General features: G+C 34.2%; 1 protein-coding gene across 1 annotated transcript in view; it reads right to left on the reverse strand.

Moving 5' to 3' along the window:
* LOC135196044 (uncharacterized) overlaps nucleotides 1–14,756 on the reverse strand; it is a 35,485-nt gene that overhangs the window by 18,194 nt on the left and 2,535 nt on the right. The window lies entirely within an intron of this gene.

Below are 14,756 nucleotides of genomic sequence, written 5' to 3' on the forward strand. Positions count from 1 at the left end.
TAGAATAGGTGGGGTTATCTGAAAAGAATAGATCTGATATGGACCATTGTCCGCATAAAACAAATATCTTGTACAAGAGTTTCCATCAAGGGACATAGCATACTTGAAGAAAGTATTCATCTTTCTGCAAGCCCATCTTCTAGATTATTCCTCCAGAATGGTGGAATATCTGCAAGAATAGATCTAGATATTGGACCATTGTCCGCATGACAAATATCTTGTACAAGATGTTCATCAAGGGACATAGCATACTTGAAGAAAGTATTCTTCTTTCTGCAAGCCCATCTTCTAGATTATTCCTTTAGAATAGGTGGGGTTATCTGAAAGAATAGATCTAGATATTGGACCATTGTCCGCATAACAAATATCTTGTACAAGATGTTCATCAAGGGACATAGCATTCTTGAAGAAAGTATTCTTCTTTCTGCAAGCCCATCTTCTAGATTATTCCATCAGAATAGGGGGTGTTATATGAAAGAATAGTTCTAGATATTGGACCATTGTCCGCATGACAAATATCTTGTACAAGATGTTCATCAATGGACATAGCATACTTGAAGAAAGTATTCTTCTTTCTGCAAGCCCATTTTCTAGATTATTTTTCCAGATTGGTGGGATATCTGAAAGAATAGATCTAGATATTGTACCATTGTCCGCATGACAAATATCTTGTACAAGATGTTCATCAAGGGACATAGCATACTTGAAGAAAGTATTCTTCTTTCTGCATGCCTGTCTTCTAGATTATTCCTCCAGATTGGTGGGATATCTGAAAGAAAAGATCTAGATGTTGGACCATTGTCCGCATTAGAAATATCTTGTACAAGATTTTCATCAAGGGACATAGCATACTTGAAGAAAGTATTCTTTTTTCTGAAAGCCCATCTTCTAGATTATTCCTTCAGAATAGTGGGGTTATCTGAAAGAATAGATCTAGATATTGGACCATTGTCCGCATGACAAATATCTTGTACAATGTTCATCAAAGGACATAGCATACTTGAAGAAAGTATTCTTCTTTCTGCAAGCCCATCTTCTAGATTATTCCTTTAGAATAGTTGGGGTTATCTGAAAAAATAGATCTAGATATTGGACCATTGTCCGCATAACAAATATCTTATACAAGATTTTCATAATCAAGGGCAGCATACTTGAAGAAATTATTCATCTTTCTGCAAGCCCATCTTCTAGATTATTCCTCCAGATTGGTGGAATATCTGCAAGAATAGATATAGATATTGGACCCATTGTCCGCATGACAAATATCTTGTATAAGATGTTCATCAAGGGACATAACATACTTGAAGAAACTATTCTTCTTTCTGCAAGCCCATCTTCTAGATTATTCCTTCAGATTGGTGGGATATCTGAATGAATAGATCTAGATATTGGACCCTTGTCTTCATGACAAATATCCTGTACAAGATGTTCATCAAAGGACATAACATACTTGAAGAAAGTATTCTTTCTTTCTGCAAGCCCATCTTCTAGATTATTCCTTCAGAATAGGGGGGGTTATCTGAAGAATAGATCTAGATATGGACCATTGTCGCATGACAAAATATCTTGTACAAGATGTTCATCAAGGGACATAGCATACTTGAAGAAAGTATTCATCTTCTGCAAAGCTCATCTTCTGGATTTTTTTCTCCAGATTGGTGGGAGATCTGATAGATTAGATTTAGATATTGGACCATTGTCCGCATGACAAATATCTTGTACGAGATGTTCATCAAGGGACATAGCATACTTGAAGAAACTATTCTTCACTTTCATCGCAAGCCCATTTCTGCTAGATTTCTTCCAGATTGGTTGGGGTTATCTGAAAGGAAATGATCTAGATATTGGGCCATTGACCCTTGAGCCCATGACAAAATAATCTTGTTTACAAGAATGTTCATCAAGACATACACATACATTACAATGAAAGTAATCTCTTTTCTGCAAGCCCATCTTCTAGATTATTCCATTCCAGAATCAGGGGGGCTTTATCTGCAAAGAATAAAGGTCTAGAATATTGGACCATTGTCCCGCCCATGAACAAAATAAATTCTTGGTGACAAAAGAGTTCTTCAGGGAACAAATAAGCATACTTGAAAAACAAACGATTCCTTCTTTCGGCAAGCCCATCTTCTAGATAATCCGATTCCCTCCAGATTGGTGGGATGTCTGAAAGAATAGATCTAGATATTTGGACCATTGTCCGCATGACAAATATCTTGTACAAGATGTTCATCAAGGGACTTAGCATACTTGAGAAAGTATTCTTTTTTTCTGCAAGCCCCAATCGTCTAAGATTTTATTCTTCCAGATTGGTGGGTTATCTGAAAGAATAGATTTTTTCTAGATATTGGACCATTGTCCGCATGACAAATATCTGTTACAAGATGTTCATCAAGGGAACATAGCATACTTGAAGAAAGTATTCTTCTTTCTGCAAGCCCATCTTCTAGATTATTCTTTCAGATTGGTGGGTTATCTGAAAGAAGAGATCTAGATATTGGACCATTGTCCGCATGACAAATATCTTGTACAAGATGTTCATCAAGGGACATAGCATAATAGAAGAAACTATAGTTCTTCCCTATTTGCCTGTCCTGAGAGAGAGCATTTTTTCTCCCGCCCCCCTTCCCATCTCTTCTTCTTAATCTTTTTTTTAGAAGAAGTCGCCCAAGACGAGAGGTCTGGGATGCCTTCCCGTTTGCCCATCCTTGTTCCTCTCCTCTGCTTCAATCTTGAGGATCTGGTGGACTTCGTGAAGGAAGGCAATTGCGTCCTTCTCCTCCCCTATGATCGTACACTCTTTTGAGGTCTCACCCCTCTTCGGTCCGTGGAAGTAGACGTTGTGCTTGGCAGTGAGCATCTTTATGGTCATGCCTCTTCTTCCGATGACTTTGGCTCTTTCCTGCCCGTCGAGGACTGTCAGGTAGAGCCGGGACCCGATCTGAGTCAACCCGGGAGAGACTTCCTTCCGCGGGAAATTCCCTCCTTTCTGCTTGGGAGTTGGGTCTGTGATAACCTTTATTTCCTGACACGCTTCCTGGACGTCGTCCAAATGACCCTTTATTGTTATGAAGTCTTCTGTTTTAGCGTGCATGGTTATCCTCACATTATTTTTCTTTTCTATTTTGCTCAAGTTTTGTCCTTTCGTGCCAATCACTAAACCCTTTTGTTTGGCCTTGACTTCGAATTGATACCTTCCTGCATCAATTCTCTTCAGTCCTTCAATTTTGATGTCGGAGCCTTCCACCTTCAGCTCCTGAAGGACGTCCTGGACGTGTTGATAGGCCCTGGCCACCTGTTTCATATCTCCCCCTAAATAAGCAACTTCCCTCTTGTACTTATTCTGGGGGAGAATGAATTTCACATCGTACAGGGCTCTCATTTCGTCCTCCAGTTGTCTGAAAAGGCCTTTGAGGAAACCTCTGCCCTTGGGTGGCAAGCAAAACTCGTAGCAGTCTATGCCGACGAGTTTCAGGTCTTCATCCTTTGGCCAGTTTTTAATTTCCTCTATCATGGCCAAAATTACTTGGTGGGCTTTCTTTACTTGTTCCACAGGGCCAAATATTCCGATGTAATCACGGTCGTCATTATCGTCAGGGAGGTAGATGCCCACCTGCAGTTGCCTTAACAACTTCTGAAGGTTTAGCTTCTGTGGGCCCAACATGGTCTCCCTGAACTCCTTTTCAACTACCATGACGAAATCTTCTTTCCCAGCAACAAAAAGCCCTGTTACTACCTGGGATAGTGCATCGATGTCGAAAATTTTGTCTACTCTGAACTGAATTTCTCGGTAGACCTTTTCGACATTCACCTTCGGTCCTGTGAGTTCAACCAGTCTTGAACCATCACTGCGGACATTGAGGATGACCCCGTGGTCCTCCTTGGCCAGTTTTGTGAATTTGCCTCCTTTGCCGATAATCTGGCCAAAGTCGAGACCTTTACCACAGCGAAACGTGAAGGTTTTACCCTTAGCACGTTTTAAAGGTCCACATTTGACTGGGAGTTTTCTTTTCGAGTTTTTGGTCGATACAGCAATTTCCTTTTCCGCCTTCTCTCCTGCCTCCTGGATTTTGCTTTCCTCTAGAATCGTGCCTCCAGGTTGGCGAGCCATTTCCTTCCCCTTCTGTGCTCGAGGAAGAGGCTTTTCCTCTTTTTCTTCGAGGGAAGGACCGTGTTCGACCTTTACGTCCTCACTGTCGCCTTCCTGCTCTCTCTGTTCAGGGTGAATGACGTCGAAGTCCTGTTGGTCACTGGGGGCTGAATTTTCTTGTTCTTCACAGGGGGCCTCATCGACTTTCTCTTTCTCACAGGTGGATATTTCGAGGCTCTTGTCTTCAAGGGCGGCCTCACTTACATCTGTTTCAGAGTCGTCTTTGATGCCTTCCTGCTCTCTCTCATCATGGTGAATGGCGTCCTGTTGGTCACTCTTGGCTGAAATTTCTTGTTTATCACAGGGGTCCTCATCGACAGTGTCTGACTCAGAGGTGGATACTTCGAGGCTCGCGTCTTCAAGGGCGACCTCGTTCACAGCTGTTTCTGAGTTGTCAATGAATTCACTGGTAAGGTTTTCCAAAATGTCTTCTACGTTTTCGACCTCTTCTTCCAGGTCCACATTCCAACTAACTCCTTTCTTGCCAACAGTTCTCATCACACCTTTGGTGATGAGGGCGATGGTGAAGACGGTGGCAAGGAAGAAGAGCATCTCGGGCCAAACTACAGATTCGTCAACATTACGAAGAACTTCGTGGGCTGCGGATTCCTGGTCAAGGTGAAGACTGGTCCTCACCAACAATTCCAGGGGTCCACTGCAACCTTGCAAGGTAGGTTCTTCGTATCCAACAATATTAGCAAGTCCTATATAGTTCAGGGTGGAATGCAGAATGCGGCGCACTCTACTTTCCCTCCTGAAATCCAGTAAAGTATTTCGGGCGGCGTCACAAAGGTGAAGCTCTTTCTCAAGAGTCACCCGCCAATTGAAACCGCCAGCAAGTATAAGATTCGTCATAAGCCGGGCACCGGCTACAAAATCTTTGCACTTCAGTTGAAACATTTCAAATAATTCTTTGATTTGGGTAAACATCTTTGCAGACATACCAAAGCAGGTCCCGTTCACTAAGCTTTGTTTTAGTTTAAGACACACAGGGCTCTGAGGTTGTCCCCGGATCCTTTAGGACTCTTGTTGAGTCTTCGGGAGCCGCTGGTTTCTTCGGAGACTTTGGATCCTTCAAAACGGAGTCGAAGGAATCTTCGGAGATTCGAAAAGTCTTCAAGCGTAGAAGGACTTGCTTCTAGGATGCGTCTTCAAAGGAACGACTCAGATGTACCTGCTGCAGTTGATTGTTCAGAAAAAATGTTAAATCACTCAACTTTACCTTTATGTTCTTGTAGAAAAAAATATTATTTTTACTTTGAATTTTTCATGTTTTACAGATGTCTTTAATAATCTCTATCTCTTTATCTCTTTAACATGGGAGCGGAAACTTGCTAAAATTCTAGTTTTGGAAAAATAACAAAAGAACCTTCGCATTCAGACTATAGTCAGTACGGTTACTCGGTTTACTAATAATTTTTCAAAGTTAAATTATTAATAGTTTACGTTAATTTAAGGTATATATTTCACTATAGGTCTACATTGAATCTTATTGCTGGAATAAATGGTGTTTTTTATCTCGTAGCAAGTACTTTATATATACATGTTTATACATACATACATATACAATATATATGCATATATATATATATATCTATATAGTAGTATATATATATATATATATATATATATATATATATTATATATATATAGATATATATTATATATATATATATATAGGTATGTATATATATATATATATATATTCTATATATATATATATATATCTATATATATTCATAATACATATATACAATATATATATATATCAATATATATATATATATATATATATATATATATATATATATAGATATATATATATATATATATATTTCTTTTGGACACTGGAGGAACAATGTTCAATTACACATTTAGAAACATTTTTTTTGTGCGTTGAACAGATATTTTTGATCCAGTAGTAGTAGTAATTATTATTAATATTGTTATTATTATATTATTATTATTATTATTATTATTATTATTATTATTATTATTATTATTATTATTATTATTATTATTATTCATGCAAATCACATATTAGCATGAGTCACTTAATTGTTGAAGAAGTCCACAATGGTGGAAAAATTCAATATGTAAATGTGTATATGTATTTTTGATATGTATTTACGTTTGCAACATTGTTGATATTTTCATATTATTATTATTATTATTATTATTATTATTATTATTATTATTATTATATTATTATTATTATTGTTATTTATTATATTTTTTATCTATGGTAAGCCTGAGGATAAGTGGAATAATTGAATAAGTATGAGGTTTGATGTGTGTAACTTTGATCAAAGCATAAGTAATGGAAGCTTTGTTTTTTGTCTATTTTTTTTTACCTTGTTGTTTGGTAATTTTCCTTCAAAATTACTTTTCGCTTACTTTGGGAGTAAGCCTGCTAACTACTTTATTGTTTTTTTTTGGGGGGGGGTAGGAAAGATCTATGTAAAAGGTGTTTCGCGTTGAGTTAAAGATACAGAAATTTTAGGATAGGATATTTTTATGATTTGTTTATTAGAATGAAGATGTAAAAGATAAATAATGAGTATGATAAACAGTACAAAACAGTTTTTTTCTTTATTTTAATTATAATTTTCGTAGATGAAACAAGGCTAATTAAATGACCGTAGATTTTAGCACGTTTTAATTTACTTTTAAAAGTTAGGAATATAATGCTTACGACTAAAGCATGAGGGAAAATTTTCCACGCGTCCCGAGTAAACTGGAGAACGGATCGCGCCTTTTTTATATATAGAAAAAAAGGAAGAAATGCAGCAAATTGCTCGAATCTAAATGAAATTAAGACTGACCTCAGAGAGAAACTCTGGAATGTTAATTAATTTCATTCATTGGTTGAGGGCAATTACAGTTAACCTCATCAGCTTCCGAAATTCGAGTCGTCATCTTTGGCAAAAAAAAAAAAAAAAAAAAAAAAAAAAGATTAAGCTTTGCTCTCCTTTTTTTTTCTTTTTATTTTTTTTTTGCCAAAGTTTTTACGGTTTTTTTTTTTTTTTTCATTTTTTGCGACTTTTAAATAAGTTCACCAACATCATCGGCGTAGTCACCATCTCACAATTTTACCATTCGATAATTAGAAATTCCTTTAGTTTTTGTTTTTATTGCAAGCATTCTTTGGATTTGTTTTTTTTTTTTTTTTTTTGAAGCATTCGTGTCTTTCCCATTTTCCAACACATTTCGCCGTTTAAGCATAGAACTATTAATATTTCGATAGCATCAAAGATTTTAGATGAAAATCATGATTACTATAGTGTCCTTTGTACTTTGTAAAGGACATTCGGATTTTATTAATTGTTGAGGGGATGATTATAAATAGCTCTTATGGGATATGTCATACTGAACTTCAAATACCATAAATCATATATATATATATATATATATATATATATATATATATATATATATATATATATATGCATATATATATATATATATATATATATATATATATATATATATGTATATATATATATATATGTCATATATATATATATATATATATATATATATATACTATATATATATATATATATATATATATATATATATATATATATATATATATATATATATATAAAGGATACATTGATAGATAGATAGATAAATATACGCACACACACACACACACACACACATACACACACACACACACACACACATATATATATATATATATATATATATATATATATATATATATATATATATATATATACATCGAGCTACAAATGTCTTTAATATCTAATTAGCTCTACTTCGGTAATTAATATATTTTCATATATGTTAACCGAAGGGGAATTTTTAGTCGATAAGAAATTTGCCGGATCACGGGCGCGAACCATCGAACCCAACAAGATTCAGGACGAGGGGGCGGTGTGGTTTAAAGCTTCACTAAATTTGTTGCGTTCGATGGTTCGCGCCCGTGGCCCAACAAATTTCTAATCGCCTAAAAATTCCCCTTCGGTTAACATATATGAAAATATATTAAATTCCGAGGTATTAGAGCGAGTTAGATATTAAAGGACATTTGTAGCTCGATGTATGTATATGAACCGCAGTAATGTGATATGACCTCATATGATATATATATATATATATATATATATATATATATATATATATATATATATATATATCCATATTATATAATATATGATATATATATATATATATATATATATATATAGTATAACATAGGTATATATATATATATATATATATATATATATATTTATATATATATATATATGTAATATAAATAAGCAATTCTGTTTTGAATAGTTCGGGAAAGAGATTGTTTAGACAATTGTCCAAATGCCAGTTTAACTACTTGTTCCCCATTTATCGATCAGGAACGAAGGTTTCGGAGGTCCACGTCACAGCAACGAGTTATGATCGGGAGTGAGAAGGTGTCTGTCTTCAAGGAAGGTCATGATAAGTTAGAAGATACATTGTTGGATCCGTGTTTCGCCGTTGAGTTGGAGCAATCAATTCCGTTCCCATCTGATGGTTGTGGCTGTATGAGAAGCAGCGTTGGCCCTCTCGAGTTAAGTTGGTGTGGCCTGTTTAGATGTGGAATTTCAGGAGTGTGATTTCCAGGCGTATCTTCGTATCGGTGGCTGAAGAAGAACCTCTCGCTCAAGAAATTGTTTTCGAATACTCCTATTCACTCGGAGACCTCTAGAACTGCTTGTTTGAACGTCAGCTAAGTTTTGTTTTATTATATTTATTAATTATTTTTCCATGAATATTACCTGAGCTCTTAGATACCGGTCGTATCTGCAAGTTTTTTGTTATTTAAGCATAAAAGTGCTTTGAAGTGTTGTTTAGTGTGTAATTCTCCTCCTCATAATTAAACCTGTTTTTAAATATGTGTTGTGGTAGTTCATGATGTGGACATCGTAACATATTTTATATATATAATATATATCTATATATATATTATATATATATCTATATATATATATATATTTATTATAATATGAATTTTTATCACATCACCGTGATTCATATACGTACATCGAGCTAAAAATGTCCTTTAATGTTCACTTCGCTCTACCTCGGAATTAATATATTTTCATATATGTTAACCGAAGGGGAATTTTTTAGTTGATAATAATTCCATCCTCTCGTGGGTTCGAACCAGCGCCCAATGGACTAAGGAGGAATCCGGACTCCAGTGACATTTCTTGTTTATCTGGCATGAACGTATGCAATGAGATTTGCTTATTTTTGATCAATGAATTTACAGATATCAGTGTTTGTATGTATTCCGGGAGAATGAGTCTTATTCTATCTTTCCACAGGTTATGTTCCCCCAGACATCCTGTTTCGTTGTAAGACATATCGTAGAAAAGCACCATGACATATAACACGTAATTTTGTATTTTGAAATGAAAGGAAAAGCAGCTCATAATTAGAATAGGGCTGGGATATCCGGGTATCGTAAGCATTGTCGTTTCAGCTAGGAAAGGTTGTAACAAACTTCATTAGCGTATGAAACAATTTAGTATGAAAGACTGAATTAATAGTAACTTCGCATAAGACAATCTAAATGGATTATTTGCTCTTCTAAGCTGAACCTAAAAAACCTTAGGCAGATATTATGGTTTAATTCTAAGGTGCATCCACGCAACAGTAAAACATGCATTAAACACGTTGGAAACTAATAAACTCCAATATCTCAAACAGGTTGAAAACAAGTCAAAGACCGAAGGTGGAGAACGAATTTTGGCAAATGTTGGGTGAGCATAAGAAGCACTTGGTAAGACTACCAATAACCCGCTAACTTGAATTTGCGATGAGAGCACGATAACTGTCCGAAGTGTGCTCACATGTTTAAGTGTCTCGGGGACGCACCCAAACAGAAAAAAACATTGAAAATGAAATGGTCATGGTTCGTGATATGGGTAATTGATTAAATTACCCATATCATACAAAGTATTCAGCTATTACCCGAGACTTAGTTTGGCTAATGACTGAAGAGTTTCTTAAATATATATCACAATGAGACATAAAACGCTCGAGAAAAATAAGAACGATTCAAAACAACGAAACCGACATCACAATGCTACCACAAAAGTCCTTGTTTCCAGGAACTCCTTATTCAAGAGAGGAAGAAGAAGCCTGGAGTGATCTCCAGCACGTGCCATCTTTACCTCCAATTCCTTCTGCTTGGCATCCACCAAAAGCAACCTTTCCTAAATTCCCCACTTTGCCTCAGTTTGGCCTTCGGGCCTCCACTCACCAGCGATGGCACCAAGAATTGCCAGAGATTTGCTTTTGGCATGATCTCTCTCTCTCTCTCTCTCTCTCTCTCTCTCTCTCTCTCTCTCTCTCTCTCTCTCTCTCTTCATAGAACAGAGAGCCTTTGACTTTATTTGCTGTTTTATTTTGCTTAGGAAAACAGTCAATTTTCAGTTAACTGTGCTCTTTATATCTATCTAACTGCCTCATTTCTTTGTTCATGTGAACTTGTTGTAATCTACATTGCATATATTTATATTAGCTATTTTACAACCGAATAAAATTTAAGTCTAATAATGATGAAACTTAGTTTACTTAATACGTAAAATGTGATGGGAACAATGATCTGTCAATTATAAATGAATATGAATCAAATTTGACGCATCTAGCCCCAGCTATACATTATTAAATGACCATACTAGTAAATAGCCTCAGGCGTCAGCGAAAGCATACTTCACGTATCTAAAAAAAAAGAAAAGAAACTCAACGTTCAACAAACAAAAACAAATGAGAAATAAAAAAAGTAAAGAAAATAAAAACAAAAAAGTTACTGGTGCAGTAAATATTACTCTATAGACAACCCTTCGAGTGAAATGAGTTTCCTGGATGAATTAGGAAACCATACTTTTTTTTTTTTTGAACCAAGAGTAGGTAAAAAGAATCATTATAAAATGCGCAGTTATTACAACAAAAGGATAAACTAATCACGACACCAGAAACTTACTGAGAAACTAGAATGTCGTGTTAATGATCATTATGTACGTTTGAAAGTAAATTTTTCACACTAATGTTAGGCAATTTTTTTTTCTAAAATCACCGTAAAGAAATAATTTTCAGCTATCCACATCTTCACCATGAATTTAATGTAAATAATGCCATTTTCTCAATCATTATACAACTAATAATTGTTGGTGTTGCCAAGTAGCTGTGTAAGAATTCTATTCCTTAGTATGATTTTCCCAGTCATAGATCCTGCGTATGTATAATTAAGGATATATTTTAATCATAAATCGTAATGGAAATGTGATCATAAAGTTCAAACTTTATATATATATATACATAATATCTATCTATATATATATATATATATATATATATTATATATATATATATATAAATATATATTAATATGGATATATATATATATATAATATCTAATATATATATGATTATATAATATACATATATTATAATTATATATATATATATATATATATATATATATCTATATATATATATATCTATATAGATAATAGTATAGTATATATAGATATGGATATATATATATATATATATATATATATAGTATATATATATATATATATCATATATATATATATATATATATATATAGAATTCCGATTTCAACGAAATTTTGAGAAACGGACTTTATAATATATAATATATATATATATATATATATATCTATATATATATATATATATATATATATATATATATATATATATATCTAAGTCTCTTCGCTTTTGCGAAAGACTTTTTTTTGTTCTCCTTACGACTGTCATTCGTAAGTATTTCTGGTTCCTTCCATCTCCTTGTGATATCTTAGTGAGTGGTTCTTCTTAACTAAAGGAGAGGATTCAACAGATAAGTTGAACAGATATAACAACTTTATTCTGTAACTCCATACTAAGAGATGCAGATCGGTCGGGAGACCGATATGTTTGAATGCTGGCACGGAACTGCCATTCTAGAGCATCACGTCGATAGCGGAACATTAGCTATCTCAGCGATTCATATAAAAACATACGTAGTCCGCCGGCTCGGAAGTTACAAGTTTCCGGCGTAGGTTAACAGGTCAACCGCTTCACATGGAAGTTGTTGTGCAAAGTTATCATTACTGTAAAATGTTGACAATGTACAGAGCTAAACCAGGCTACTGCAGACAGCGAATAGCGTAACCTAGATCTGCATTGGTCACGTAGGACCCTCCTAATACCATGACCTCAGGTCAGAGGTCAGGGGTTTTATTTACAGATACTGTAATATGAAGTAATGTATTTATTACATATATATATATATATATATATATATATATATATATATATTATATAATACATTATAAGAATTCCGATTTTAACGAAAATTTGAGAAACGGACTATATTATATATATATATATTATATAATATATATATATATATATATATATATATATATATATATATATATAATATGTCAATGCAAAGTAAGTTATTTAATGTTATTAAGAATCATAAATAAAAGCAAAAGTAACAAGTCCTTATGTTCCCCTCTTTCAGTGCCAAGAGAGCAATAAACCGTCGATTCCCTAAGGAACCTAACTCATTCTACATGGAAAGGCTTGCATCATTCCAGAGATAAATTTCCCTGACATTCAAACTTGAATGCACTGAGACTCGCTGCGTTTTACTCGGGAATCTCCTCCATTGAGCGTAATTGGAGAGGTGTTCGGGACAGTTGAGTTTTATGGGAAAAGTTCAGCATTTTGACCTCTCGCTGAAGGCTCATGGGCAGATATCAAGTATGATTGGATAATGCGATTTTATCTGCATATTTCATGAATAATTTGTTTTCTTTGTTTGGCTGCAAAAATGCAAGACCGTGTGGGTGGGGTTTGACCGCTTGGAAATTTTGCAGATGAAAAGCAGCAACGTGATAAAAGCGAAAACGAAACTCATACACACCCACCCACACATACACACACACACACACACACACACACACATATTTATATATATATATAATATATAGAAATTATACATATATTATAATATATCATATATATATTATATATATCTATATTATATTATATATAATGAAAAGAAACCCATAAAAACGCCAAAATATAGAAAGTAATTACTATATTTCAAATTCTGCTGTCTCTCTCTTCAGGTAAGTAATGAATCATTACCTACCTGAAGAGGGAGACAGCAGTCCCTAAAATATAGTACTTACTTTCTATATTTTGGCGTTTTATGGGTTCATTTTATTAGGTGGAATTCTCTAGTAACAGAACATTTTTACCACTCAAATATATGGTATATGTATATATGATATATATATAGTATATATATATCATATATATATATATATATATATTATATATCATATATAAGTACTTCTGACTAATAAAAAATGTCATACTCTTTGGAGCTTATTTTTCTAACACAGTGACTGCTTACGAAAAGCAAGGTAAGGGTTTGCACAAAAATGATTTTGTTCCAGTGTATGAGGTCTTTCTTGCAACAGTAATCAGAAGATATTCTCCATTATATCATAGATCAAATATAAAAATGCTGTTTTACTTTCAAAAAGATGAAAAAATTAATTGACAGAGAGAGAGAGAGAGAGAGAGAGAGAGAGAGAGAGAGAGAGAGAGAGAGAGAGAGAGAGAGAGAGAGAGAGAGTTGCTTCCCTGTCTTATATTTCATGTCTTTTAAAGCCAAAGCTCTCACAAAAGAAAACACGAGGCTTTGGGTTTGTAGCAAGGAGTGTATGTGAGGCATCTCAAAATGTCATTGTGAACGACAGTGATACGCAGAATTCCTAAAAAAATTCCAAATTAATTTTGGACACACTTGAAATCATGTAGTTTTTAATATCAAGAGACATTGTAATTCACAAAGCAACACACCTGACACTTGCCTATGTGTTTAATGGGGTAACAGCTGTCTACTTTTCAAGGATTTTACATTATGTCATTCATGAATGTTGGGTGTTTGCGCAATGATTCCAATAACTTTATTTTCGATGTAAGTTTTACAGCTTCTAGAGGGTTCTTAAGTTAGAATGTTCCGGGTTCGTGAGGCTGCTGCCTGTCCGGAAATTGACCCTCTATGACAGTTGATACGTACCCTCCTTTACTTAAGTAGCTTCTGTGTGGCTCCCACATAAATTCCCGAGTTACATCTAGGACAAGTATATTTGTACTTTACCAATATGCCTGTACCTTCAGACTCATTCACCAATATCTGTATCTTATTGTCTCCATCACAGTGTGTAAACAGCTTAGTGGTCTGGTTAAACTAAGATTTACTTAACCACAGTATTTATCGGAAAATATCAGTGACATACTTCATGAAAGGCACTTTTGCTTTCAAATAAATTTTTGCCAAAATCTGGTTCCTTTCAGATCTCAGTCCACGAAAATGTTAAAATGTTATGGAAACGATTGAAATGAACTTAATAATTTCCTAGATATATTCACATGGTACAAACCTATGAAGGCTAAATACGTGAATGAATATATTGTTGAGAAATTGAAGTAAGGAGGTTCAAAGCGAATTAAGATGAAAATTGAGAAATGGTTAGGGTTAATTATGT

This window comes from Macrobrachium nipponense, chromosome 17, assembly GCF_015104395.2.
Source record: "Macrobrachium nipponense isolate FS-2020 chromosome 17, ASM1510439v2, whole genome shotgun sequence".
NCBI classification, from domain to species: Eukaryota; Metazoa; Arthropoda; class Malacostraca; order Decapoda; family Palaemonidae; genus Macrobrachium; species Macrobrachium nipponense.